Source organism: Salvelinus fontinalis, chromosome 7 (genome assembly GCF_029448725.1).
Source record: "Salvelinus fontinalis isolate EN_2023a chromosome 7, ASM2944872v1, whole genome shotgun sequence".
Lineage (NCBI taxonomy): Eukaryota > Metazoa > Chordata > Actinopteri > Salmoniformes > Salmonidae > Salvelinus > Salvelinus fontinalis.
The window spans coordinates 29,066,954-29,080,995 of record NC_074671.1 but is presented as its reverse complement, the minus strand read 5'-3'; the positions used below and the strand labels follow the sequence as shown (position 1 = coordinate 29,080,995).

The 14,042-nt window shown below is 41.5% G+C and overlaps 1 protein-coding gene and 1 long non-coding RNA gene across 2 annotated transcripts in view; one reads left to right on the top strand and one right to left on the bottom strand.

Moving 5' to 3' along the window:
- Positions 1 to 13,651, bottom strand: part of LOC129859348 (transmembrane protein 108-like) — a 67,912-nt gene extending 54,261 nt beyond the window's left edge. Inside the window, exon 1 of the mRNA XM_055929004.1 lies at positions 13,304 to 13,651. The gene's annotated coding sequence lies outside the window, so the exon portion shown is untranslated. The remainder of the gene's footprint in view (positions 1 to 13,303) is intronic.
- Positions 1,676 to 7,897, top strand: LOC129859349 (uncharacterized). The gene is made up of 4 exons (XR_008760151.1): positions 1,676 to 2,132; positions 2,550 to 4,134; positions 4,977 to 5,230; positions 5,319 to 7,897. It is a non-coding gene; the product is annotated as an uncharacterized LOC129859349 (long non-coding RNA).
- Positions 13,652 to 14,042: the final 391 nt, after the last annotated feature.

The window sequence follows — 14,042 nt, the reverse complement described above, 5'->3', positions numbered from 1 at the left end:
ATCTTAACCAAATAAATTTAAACTCAGTTTTTCACCTGATATTTAATCCTAGGATCACCACTTTATTTTAAGAATGTGAAATGTCAAAAGAATAGTAGAGTGACTTATTTCAACTTTTATTTCTTTCATCACATTCCCAGTGAGTCAGAAGTTTACATACACTCAATTCGTATTTGGTAGAATTGCCTTTAAATTGTTTAACTTGGGTAAAATGTTTCAGGTAGCCTTCCACAAGCTTCCCACAGTACGTTGGGTGAATTTTGGCCCATTCCTCCTGACCGAGCTGGTGTAACTGAGTCAGGTTTCTAGGCCTCCTTGCTCGCACACGCTTTTTCAGTTCTGCCCACAAATGTTCTATAGGATTGAGGTCAGGGCTTTGTGATGGCCACTCCAATACCTTGACTTTGTTGTCCTTAAGCCATTTTGCCACAACTTTGGAAGTATGCTTGGGGTCATTGTCCATTTGGAAGACCCATTTGCAACCAAGCTTTAACTTCCTGACTGATGTCTTGAGATGTTGCCTCAATATATCCACGTAATTTTCCATCCTCATGAAGCCATCTATTTTGTGAAGGGCACCAGTCCCTCCTGCAGCAAAGCACCCCCACAACATGATGCTGCCACCCCGTGCTTCACGGTTGGGATGGTGTTCTTCGTCTTGCAAGCATCCCCCATTTTCCTCCAAACATAACGATGGTCATAATGACCAAACAGTTATATTTTTGTTTCATTAGATCAGAAAACATTTCTCCAAAAAGTACGATCTTTGTCCCAATGTGCAGTTGCAAACCGTAGTCTGGCATTTTTATGGCGGTTTTGGAGCAGTGGCTTCTTCCTTGCTGAGAGGCCTTTCTGGTTATGCCGATATAGGACTCGTTTTACTGTGGATATAGATACTTTTGTACCTGTTTCCTCCAGCATCTTCACAAGGTCCTTTGCTGTTGTTCTGGGATTGATTTGCACTTTTCGCACCAAAGTACGTTCATCTCTAGGAGACAGAACGCGTCTCCTTCCTGAGCGGTATGACAGCTGCATGATCCCATGGTGTTTATACTTGCATACTATTGTTTGTACAGATGAACGTGGTACCGTCAAGCCTTTGGAAATTGCTCCCAAGGATGAACCAAACTTGTGGAGGTCTACAATTTTCTTTTCTGAAGTCTTGGCTGATTTCTTTTGATTTTCCCATGATGTCAAGCAAAGGCACTGAGTTTGAAGGTAGGCCTTGAAATATATCCACAGTTACACCTCCAATTGACTAAAATTGTCAATTAGCCTATCAGAAGCTTCTAAAGCCATGACGACATTTTCTGGAATTTTCCAAGATGTTTCATGCGTGAGTTCCAAATATCTCTAACGGTCGCCCCAGCGTGAGTTGTTTTATGCACGTGATGTTAGAACGTTCTCTCCAATTCCAGAATGTGATTGTTATGTAACAGTACATTTAATCTGCGCTGCCCTCAAACCAAAGCACGCCGGCTGTTTTATTTGTCAATTTTAAATTATTTTCTAAACAGTTTTTTATTTTCTAATAACAGTTTGAAATGAGGTGTGTTCCGCCTCATTCATTCACATAAAAGTAGTCATTTTTACTTTTGCGGACCAATTAATTGTTTTGACATTTCTGACCCGGACAAAATTCCCCAAACACTTCTCAATTGTTTGTGCAGTTCAAGTCTGCAGACATTTACTCATCTGCCGTCCTGCATACACGTGTTTATATTTTCCACCTGTCGCCTGCATCATAATCAAAGTTGTTTTCGTTACCAATAATAACTTTGGAAATGAGTGCGTTTCTATCAAAGTGCCTTATTACGTTATAATAGTTTCTGCATGTCGTGTTATGTCGTTTCTACTGTAGCATCATGTTTAGTGTATATTCCTTATAACCGCGGACATGCGATGTAACGTTACTCATTTCATAACATGTATGGTGTTATACTCAATGCTTAGGTATCTAGCTACAGTCTTATTAGCTCTGGAAAACAATGCTAATTGCGTCACGGATGTATTAGCATGTGTTGGATGTTGAAGCTACCCTGGCCTTTTGACTCCCAAGTGGCACAGCGTCTCAGTGCTAGAGGCGTCACTACAGACACCCATCTTCAAATCCAGACTGCGTTTCTATCAAAGTAAGTACCTAATTACGTTATAATAGTTTCTGTGTCGTGTTATACCGTTTCTACTGTAGCTCACTGTGTGTATGGAGCATAATATATTTGTGTATATTCCTTATAACCGCGGACACGCTAGGTAACGTTACTCATGTTACTCACCTTTTATGGTGTTATATTCAATCGTGCTTATGTAGCTAGTTACATTATTCTATTAGCTCTGTAAAACAATGCTAAATGCGTCAGAAGTATTGGCATGTTGTATTTTGACGCTACCCTGGAAAAATATCTTATACCACTTGGTCGTTTTCTGAGTTCATTCCACAAAGCTGTTTATCATGTCGGCCTTATCCACTGCCCCCATTTTGAGGTAATAGTCAAGCACGCAGTCTGGTTTGATGTTTCTCTGTCTGGTTTGTTTCTCTCTCCCGTCAGGTGGTTCACCATTCCCTGTGGCCAACATGGTTGCTGTATGGACAGTGGAGAGGACATGGAAGTCTCGTTTGTCATGGCACTTTACTGCCAGCTGTTGACATCTCTTGTTTAGTACACCGGGTCATTTAGGATGGCAGTAGCGTTGATGATGAAATGCAGTCATAGCAGCAGAACTAGAAAGCAGTCTTGGGAAAAGAGGGTGGCAAAGAAGGGAGTTGCAAACATAGGATCTCTGCTCCAGTATTCTCTTAGGGAGTTCTTCTTTACTGTCACCAGGAATGTATACATTTCACTAATTGTGGTTGTTCCCCCACTCCTGGTGTAACAGTATAACTTTACGTCTGTCCCCTCGCCCATACCCGGGCGCGAACCAGGGACCCTCTGCACACATCAACAACAGTCACCCACGAATCATCGTTACCCATAGCTCCACAAAAGCCACGGCCCTTGCTGCGCAAGGGGAACAACTACTTCAAGGTTTCAGAGCAAGTAACGTAACTGATTGAAACGCTATTAGCGCGTACCCGCTAACTAGCTAGCCATTTCACATCCGTTACACTGGCTCTCTCTTATTCTGTAGCTCCAAGGCATAGCGATTGGTCTCTACTATGTCTCCCACCAGCTCATCTGTCAGAAACAACTTGAAGCGTTCTGCCTCAGATGGAAATGGCAAGGGGCGTTGCACTCCAGACTAGGACTCATCAACACAATCAGCAGGGCCAGGAGGGGTGAAATGGCTGGCAGCCTTCCAGCTACCACAGAACTCCTGTACTTCATCCACTGTCAGTCTGCCACCATCACCACCAGCATTTTCTCATGGAACTGGGACTTTGTCAGTGGACAAAGGGTCCTCTGATTCAGGGTTCTCAATGGCTACAAGGTTGGGGGGCAGCTCCTCACTGTCAGAATCTGATTCCTGACTTTCATACTTAGACTCAAAATCTCCAGAATTTCCACATTTGTGAGTTGTCTCCTTTTGAAAGTTATTGCTAATGCTACAGCTTAGCTCACTATCTACATACATAAACAACAACACTGAATGGTTTAGAGTGAGAGAGTACGTGGTTGACTGCTGGCACGCGCCACTTGTCTCAATAAATCACTATCAGAAAATGTTTTGTGTGGCAATTATTTGTGTATTTACTGTTTTATTCACATGTTTTCAATTCTATGTGACAAATCATGCATTCCGATTCTTGCACAGATTGTAATGGGCACATATGTGTGTAAAATACTTTTTTGAAGGTTGTACTGATTATGATGAGCTAAACTAATTCCAGCTGTGTTGACATACAATGCATTCTGGGTTTCACGTAATTGTCTGTTTGACCAAAGATGTTATAACAAAATGAGGTGAGTAAGAGTTCACTCATTTTTTGAGGACTTCCGGAAATGAAGGGTGGGATGTGAACGACAGTGATTGACACACCCCTTCAACATGCATACTATAAACAGACCAAACTCATCTTGTCTTCTCTTATTATCTTCGGTTTCTGTGAGGAACGAATGCATGGCTGCCCGCTGAAACTAATCTTCTGATTACTTTCGATTTCAAAAGTATTTTACCTAATTATTTCGATCAATGGTGAGCTCACCCGTGATGTGATTAATTATACATAATAATTGCTATTAGCTAATTCATATTGTAGTTTATGTCAGCCAAGAGTTAGAAAATATTACTGCTTGTGTTGGGTCAATCTTTCCTCAGTTAGCGCTTGGACAAATGTAGCCTACATTTTTCCGGTTAGGATGATTGTGTTATGCTATATATACTTCTGTGAATATCTGAACATTGCATCCCAAAATAAACTGCTCACATTCTGGACATAACTTTGTAATGACTGTGTTTGTGTAAATTGTTTCTAAAAAAAGTGTGGCCAGCTCAAATGCTGATTGTTGCGTCATTCGAAACTGGCCGTTCTAAACAAGCGTTCTAAATGAGTGTTCTAATCACATGGGTGTGATCATAGCTTCAGGGACCACTGTAGAACGATCACACCCGTGTGATGGTGCGTGAAAGGGTTAAAGGCAAAGTCAACTTAGTGTATGTAAACCTCTGAGTCACTGGAATTGTGATACAGTGAAATAATCTGTCTGTAAACAATTGTTGGAAAAATGACCGACTTGGCAAAACTATAGTCATTTGAAGTGGTTGAAAAACGAGTTTTAATGACTCCAACCTAAGTGTATGTAAACGTCCGACTTCAACTGTATGTACTGCATTCATTGAACCTACTTGACAGTAGAACAACATAAAGCACAGTAAAGACCGTAGATTCCAATACATACTGTAAGGGGAAACAAAGTCAATGTTTAATGTATTACTGTATGTATGAAATTGGGAGCAATACTACTTTGTAACATGTTTATCTTGTATACTGTATTACTGTAGTGTTTACTGAACTGTATGCTATTTTGTTTTTGTAGAACTGAAAGACGCCCCCCACTTGGTGATAGAACGTGTCTGTTTACAGATGAACAGGAGGCTGTCATTGTGCAAATGGTAGTTGAAAATAATACCATAAGACTGTGGGGAAATCCAACAACAGACTTTTGAAAACTATGCCATGTTCCATAACATCAGAGTGAACTTATCAACCATCTCCGGATGAAGCAAATCTACAGTCCCATTTGAAAGGAATTTTCAAAGAGTGAAGGATAAACGGTACGAATATGTGCAAGTAAGTAATGTACACTCTTGAAACATTAGACTCATTGTTGCCAGTGAACTTTACTATACAGCAATTACAGGATTTACTGTCATTTCAGAGAATCATGGAGTTGGATACAAGTCCCATCCGCCAGGAACTCATATTCATAGATGAGGCTAGATTAAATTTAGCGAAGACGAGGAGAGGAAGGAGCATCATTGGTCAACGCGCTATCATTGAGGTACCTGGCCAGCGTGGGGTAAATGTCACTATATGTGCAGCTATTAGCCACAATGGGGTCCTCCACCGCCATGCCACCCTTGGACCATACAACACTGCCCATCTCCTTAATTTCCTGAACAGTTTAAATTACAATCTTTTTCAGCCAGAGCAGAGATGGCCAAGTGATCCTGAACAGCAAATGCATGTTCTAATTTGGGACAACGTGAGTTTCCATCGGGCTGCTCAGGTCCGCAACAGGTTCCATGACCATCCCAGGTTTACAATTCTCTATCTCCCACCATATTTCCCATTTCTCAACCCCATTGAAGAGTTGTTTTCAGCATGGCGGAGGAAGGTGTATGATCGCAAACCCCATGAACGTATGGCCCTTCTCCAGGCAATGGAGGAGGCCTGTGGTGACATTCCAGCAGAGTCCTGTCAGGGGTGGAAGCGTCTTGCCAGAAGCTATTTTACAAACTGTCTGGCCAAGGAGAATATCGCCTGTGATGTTGATGAAACTCTGTTGCCGGACCAAAACAACTTAATTGTTTTACACCACTGCAAAATCAGTCATGATTTTGCAGTGGTGTAAAACAATTAAGTAAAAATACTTTAAAGTACTACTTAAGTGACTGTATCGAACTGTAATGACTGGAACGAACTGCAAAAATATCTGAAGCTGGAGACTCATATCTCCCTCACTAGCTTTAAGCGCCAGCTGTCAGAGCAGCTCCCAGATCACTGCACCTGTACATAGCCCATCTGTAAACATTCTATCTACCTACCTCATCCCCATACTGTAGTTATTTATTTATCTTGCTCCTTTGCACCCCAGTATCTCTACTTGCACATTCATCTTCTGCACATCTACCATTCCAGTGTGTATTTGCTATATTGTAATTACTTCGCCACCATGGCCTATTTATTGCCTTAACTCCCTTATCTTACCTCATTTGCACTCACTGTATATAGACTTTTTGTTTTCTTTTGTTCTACTGTATTATTGACTATGTTTTGTTTATTCCATGTGTAACTCTGTAGTGTATGTGTTGAATTGCTATGCTTTATCTTGGCCAGGTCGTAGTTGCAAATGAGAACTTGTTCTATAAAGGTGAAATACATTTTTTTAATAAAAAAGTTGTTTATTTGGGAATCTGTACTTTACCATTTATATTTTTTACAACTTTTATTTACTAAAGAAAGTCATGTACTTTTTACTCCATACATTTTCCCTGACACTCAAAAGTACTTGTTACATGTTGAATGCTTAGCAGGACAGGAAAAAGGTCCAATTCACACACTTGCAAGAGAACATCCCTGGTCATCCCTGCTGCCTCTGATCTGGTGGACTCACTAAACAGAGAACATCCCTGGTCATCCCTGCTGCCTCTGATCTGGTGGACTCACTAAACACAAATGTTTGTTTGTAAATTGTCAATGTGCCCCTGGATATCTGTAAATAATATTTTTTTAAATTATGCTCTCTGGTTTGCTTAATATAAGCAATTTGAAATAATTTTTACTTTTGATAGTTAAGTATATTTTTGCAATTCCATTTACTTTTGATACTTGAGTATATTTAAAACCAAATACTTTTAGATTTTTACTCAAGTAGTATTTTACTGGGTGACTTTCCCTTTTACTTGAGTCATTTTCTATTAAGGTATTTTTACTTTTACTCAAGTTATGAAAATTGGGTCCTTTTTCCAACACTGCTTTTGTTTTTTCACAATGGAGTATTTTGACAGTTTCTTTATCTATTCTGTATAATTGATCTAACATACAGTAGTTATTTTGCATATGCTAAATATATTTACTGTATGTGTGCTTACAGTTTGCTGTTTGTCATGTTGAAATATAAAACAAACATGTTTGTGTTCCTTGTTTGAGTACACACAAACACTATACAGTATAACAACGATCTTAGTCTTTACACTGAAACAGGTTTTGAATGTCACAGTGTGATCTCGTTCGTCACGAAGTTAGATTCATTTGATGTGTGTGTCTCATTTGTATGCAGGGAAGACATGATTTTGATTGCTGTGTTTCATTTTGCAAGATGTCTTTGGGGTTTGTGGAAATTGGTTAAATGTTTAGAGTTGAGTACCTGAGATGTAGCTCCAGCAAACGTGTGTTAACAATTGTGAAAAACTAAATAGTTTTTTACCCTCATCAATCTACACACAATACCCCATAATGAAAAAGCTCAAATTTAGAAATGTTTTCAAATTTATTAAAAAACAGAAATATAAACATTTACATAAGTACTCAGACCCTTTACTCAGTACTTTGTTGAAGCACCTTTGTGATTCCAGCCTTGAGTCTTCTTGGGTATGAGGCTACAAGCTTGGCACACCTGTATTTGGGCAGCTTCTCCCATTTTTTCCCTGCAGATCTCTCAAGCTCTGTCAGGTTGGATGCGGTGCACTCTGGCTGGACTACTCACTGAAATTCAGAGACTTGTCCCGAAGCCACTCCTGCGTTGTCTTGACTTTGTGCTTAAGGTCGTTGTCCTGTTGGAAGGTGAACCTTCACCCCAGTCTGAGGTCCTGAGCGCCTTGGAGCAGGTTTTCATCAAGGATCTCTCTGTATTTTGCTCCTTACATCTTTCCCTCGATCCTGACTAGTCTCCCAGTTCCTGCTGCTGATAAACAACCCCACAGCATGATGCTGCCATCACCATGCTTCACAGTAGGGATGGTGCCAGGTTTCCTCCAGATATGACGCTTGGCATTCAGGCCAAAGAGTTCAGAGAATCTTGTTTCTCATGGTCTGAGAGTCCTTTAGGTGCCTTTATACAAACTCCAAACAGGCGGTCATGGCTTCTGTCTGGCCACTCCACCATAAAGTCCTAATTGGTGGAGTGTTGCAGAGATGGTTGTCCCATCTCCACAGAGGAACTCTTGAGCTCTGTCAGAGTGATTATTGGGTTCTTGGTCACCTCTCTGACCAAGGCCCTTGTCCCCCGATTGCTCAGTATGGCCGGGCGGCCAGCTCTACGAAGAGTCTTGGTGGTTCCAAGCTTCTTCCATTTAAGAATGTTGGAAGCCACTGTGTTCTTGGGGACCTTCAATGCTGCAGATATTTTTTGGTACCCTTCCCCAGATCTGTGCCTCAACACAACCCTGTCTCGGAGCTCTACGGACAATTCCTTCGACTTCATGGCTTGGTATTTGCTCTGACATGCACTGTCAACTGTGGGACCTTATATAGACAGGTGTGTGCCTTTACAAATCATGTCTAATCAAATTAATTTCACAGGTGGACTCCAAGTTGTACAAACATCTCAAGGATGATCAATGGAAAGAGGATGCACCTGAGCTCAGTTTTGAGTCTCATAGCAAAGAGTCTAGGTATTTCAGTTTGAATTTTTTTATATATACATTTTTTAATTTTTATATAAACCTGTTTTCACTGACTTTGTCATTATGGGGTATTGTGTGTAGATTGATGAAGAAAACAATTTAATCCATTTTAGAACAAGGCTGTAATGTAACAAATGTGGAAAAAGGGAAGAGGTCTGAATACTTTCCGAATGCACTGTATATAATTAATGAATAAGTAAAAAAATGTATGTAACTAAGGACTCTAGCTTTGAAAGTCCTTATGTAGGCTAGATTAGAAAATATACAGTATCTGTTGACTGTCTTGGCCAATAGTCTTATAGGCTTGAGTGCAGCTCTTTGAGATAACCGTCCAAACCTGTTGAAATCCACTGGGAATTACTTTCATCCTTAGTCTCCAGAGGGACTGGGGATCATCTGGGAGTTTGACATAAGCAGGTTAAATATCTAAGCCAGCTCTTGTTTTTGTGTTTTGTGGAGAGTAAGATCAGCCAACCATGCTGAAAAGGAGTAAACAGGATGTATGATGAATTAAAGGCACAATCACTTCAACCTGCTGCTGATACTTCCTTAGAGACTGAAAACGTATGAAGAAGATAACCTAGGGGTGCTTTTGCAAGATGACTTAGTCGAGCTTCCATTAGAAGTTAGAGAGGATCATAAGACCAGCGTGTCGTCACATAGAAGTTGGCCGGAGAGGACCCTACCCCTTCCCCTTGGGGCACCCCATTGCCACAGGGGATGAACGACCCGAGCGTCAGTGGGTGGAGGTGTAGAATCGGATCGACGTGGCTGCAGCCGAGGAATGTAAGGAATTCCCAATGTAAACACGTCGTCTTCATGCTTGGCCGGCCACTGCCTGCGCTCTTATCTCCCTGTGCCCATCGGTCCCTTTAATCAACATAATGGCTACTTATCTATTACCACTGCTTTTCCTGTAGTTGCTGATGTGATTGTGCAGCTGGGGCCTCTGCTAGCACTGGCCTGGCCTTTTGTGTTCCTAAAGCGTCCGGTGGTTGGTACATCACCGTTCACTCAGATACCCCCCAATGCACAGACAGACCTCAGTCTGATACTGGTCTCTATACAGTGTAATGGCTTTTGAAATGTCACCACCATTGAGAGCCATTTTTTTGCGAGGCTAACCGTTCTGCTTGGCTGGCCAACGCTCCTCCATCTCCTATGGGAGCGCTTTCTAGCTGATAGGATCATAAGTGGCTAAAGGGGGAAATGTACTTTTTTTCCTGGTTCGAAATAGAGCGCTTTCGCTGTTCCAAACAAATAGTCTTCAGCATGTCACCAACTCCTGCGGTTCCTGTGTGTGAACCCTCAACTCTTTCGGCTTAAAACGAAACTCATTTCTAAGGCAGCCGAGTCTGAAAGCGCATCGCTAGTCGCTAATGCTGTGTGACATTTAGAAAATGGAGGAAAGGAGAAGCAGGTGGCTGTTTTTCCTTCCCTCTTGTTCTATGAAATCCTGTTTTTCCAGCATGGTGCTTTTGTCAGCACTAAAGGTAGTGAGTTCTAAGTCTACCCTGAGCATGTATAGTTTGTGGGGGCCATATTTACTCAGACGGGTGAATTCCCCCTCATGCTGTAAGGCCTAGTCGTACCATGCTCCGCCAGTCATGGGGGCTCTTGTGGGACTGTTATGTAGTCTGATGCCCTGACTAGCCTACATTCCAACACTTTCACACGGTCTTGCAATCACAGAGCTTCACTTCTACCGTATTTCTCAACAACCCAGAGTCAAACACCAGATTTTCCCTTTTCCTGAACCTTCCCTGATAAGTTTGTTTGAGTGGGCCTGATGTTTTGGATGGGAAAGTAGATACTTTCCGGGTGTTTTCTACTGCTGAAGCAGACTTTTCCTGACAATTTTGATAAGACCGCAGGATGTCCAACCACTGGTCCCCTGACGCTCCTCTAGATGAGAGAAGACAGATAGGTCTATAAATTGGGAGGCAGTTGCTGTCAATACCAGACAGTCGATACACTTTCCCAGGTCTGCCCTCCATCACTCCGGCACAAGCACATCAGAAAGGATCATGGGGGATTGGACCGGGATAACCCATTAATCTCCCAGATGGAATGGTTCATGTCCTCTACATGTCACTCCTCCAGTTAGGACACCATAACATTGGGGTTGAATAAAAGCCAGTCACAACATTTTGGTTCTAGTTCTTTGTCATGGTAAACAATGACAGAATTTGGTCTTTATCTTGGACAACCTGGATCAGTATTAAAACAGTTAATTTTCACTTGACAAATTCATGTAGCTAACTCATCAAGGGTGACAGACAATCTAAATTCTAAAGAGACTGCCACCCTGCGGGTTTTTTTTTTTTTACTTATGCCCTTGGATTGGATGCGTCCTTCATGTATTTCTCTAACCAGTCTTTGAGATCCACATACAGCATGTCAAATGGACCCCAAGGAAGCTGTCAGTTACAGATGTCAATGCCCCTTAATGACCCCGCCCCTTCCCCCGCACACAGCAGTGGAGGATTATCCACAGAACAAAGAGGGTGGGGGGGTTCTGTGGAGAACTGGGGACCAACATTCCAATCACAATGGTAAGAGTGACCAGCAGGTTCAATGAACACGCACTTAACTACACAATTTACTACCTCACTGTTGCTGAGGAAACAAAGCCGAAGTTTCCAGCTAAAAAGGTCTTCAATGTGAGGGAGAAGATAATCGTTTTACTGTTTAAGAGAGTGCCGCTTATAATGCACTTCCATCGGTCCTGCGGGAATTTACGCTTTAATGGAAGAAAAATGTACTTGCTGTCTCTGCCATGTCTTCCTTCTCAATGGTTTCTCAGTTTCACATACACAGTAGTTTTCATGAATAATACATTCTATAACCAGTCAACAACAACAACAATGGATGATTTACGACATGGAAATAACGGTCAAGTGGTAAAACAGTCTGTTTGATGAGGTGTAATCTCGGTCCCAGACACTTCCGCCCAAATGCAATAGCCCGGGGACGAGATTAGATGAAGTGTTAATTGTTATGATGAATATGGCTCAGGGTTCAGTAAACATGACCTACAGTGAGCTCCTAAAGTAGTGGGACAGTGACAAAGGTATTGGGACAAATTCACTTATGTGTATTAAAGCAGTAAAAAGTTACAGATTTGGTCCCATATTCAAAGCACGCAATGACTACATCAAGCTTGTTACTATACATTTGCTGGATGCATTTGCTGCTTGTTTTGGTTGTGTTTCAGATTCTATTGGGCTGAAACAAAACCTGTTTCAGCCCAATAGAAATAAATACATTATTTACCATTCATTTCTTTTGGGCACAAAATAATTTGAAACGCAACCAAAACAAACAGCAAATGCATCATCTAACAAATGTGTAGTCACAATCTTGATGTAGTCATTGTATGCCATGAATATGGGACCAAATATGTAACTTGTTACTATTTTCATACAGAAAATATGTAACTTGTTACTATTTTAATACAGATAAATGAATTTGTCACAATATTTTTGGTCCCCTAAAATGGGTTGACTATGTATAAAAAAAAATGCTGTAATTTCTAAACGTTCACCCAACATGGGTGAAAATACCCTGAACTTAAAGCTGACAGTTGGCACTTTAACCTCATAGTCATTGTATTATTTCAAATCCCAAGTGCTGGGGTACACAGCCAAAACAACAAAAAGAGGCACTGTCCCAATATTTTTAGAGCTTACTGTAGGTTGTCACCACTCCTGTTGGGTTTAAGGTCAGGCATCTAGTGTATACTTGAGACCACCGGTTGGTAATTAGTTCAGGGGCAATTACGAAAATGTCCATGTGCCCCCACCTCCCAAAGTCTCCACATGCATGGATGAATCCCTAACTTGGCTAAGAAATGGCAATGATATGACATAAAATTGTTCGATTGCATTTGATGATGGTGGAAATTTACCCACAATTGTTTACTCTGCATCCTTTTTAACAGGAATGTACAGTACTTTTACAGTATCTCTCCCCAATTATTGTAATACTGTAGAACATCAGGTTCGTTTTCCCACATGCCAAGTGCTGCAACAGTCTACTAGAAATTGAACCGATTTACACCGGAGGCAACACCACCACAGTCAGATACGGTAAGTCAACAATTAGTATTTTAGCCAGTTATTGAGCGTATTTGTTTCTAAACCATGACTCGTGTATTGTATTCCCCTGGCTCTCACAACCGTGAACTGTAATTAATAGCTGATGAATGGGTTATTAATTGATTAGACAGAGTTGCCCGAGTAGCCTGGAGGCCTATTGATATCATTACTCCGATAGAGTGAGTCTCCTGAAAACATTCAAGAGTCGCAGACAATCGCACTCACATAGGCTACGCGCGCGAAAATAACTGTACCGCGGTTGTAACAATGTAACAACAAACGCCAGAGTAGCTACATCTAAACACGAGGTTAGTAACCCAGTGATGCATATATCGACTATCGACTCACGAATGCACGAAACATGTTACAATTTGAACAAATAATAGCCTAGGGGCCACACAAATGATTCCACTTACCTATTACACAAGGTGCGTCGGTACGTCGTGTACTCCGCGTATCCCAGTCAAATGAATCCCCAAAAGCCGCTGTGTCACCACTCCAGTCACACAAGCCGCGCGCACGTGTCTGGTTCTGAACCAGAAAGTCACATGAGCTCCATGTTCAATATGAGGGAGCTCTATACTGCTGCCCGGGAGGAGCCATTCGGTTTTTTCAACACAATAGGATGGTGGGGATGCCTCCACTGAAATCCTTGGTCCTGACAACGCTAGCAAATAACCACTTGGTGGAGGTAACAAGGCTTCGCAAATATGAGGTGCATCCTATGTGATTAGGCTACTGTGCGGGTCACAAGGTACTAAAGGACTGTTGGATTTTCGTGGCGTGAGTACAGCCGCGGAATTTTAATGAGGACATATTGCTGCAACAGCAGGCACAGCTTTTTGGTCCTGATTCAGATTAGGGGCTAGGTTTCCAAGAGCCCCTGCGGATAAGCATGAATTGTCCCATTAACCTGTGGCTTAAACAGGGGTCCACACAGAGCGTTTCTTGGTATTCTTTAACAAATCTACTTTGAGACAAAAGTATACACATCACACACATGGTTATGGGCTTAAATTAAATACATATGTACCATGTATGGTAGAGTTGAAATGTAAGTTTGCAACCCAATATTACACTTTATATACATCACAGAAGACTGAAATATAACAAAACGCCTAGTTTGTTTATTGAGCTACACTGAGGTGACTATTC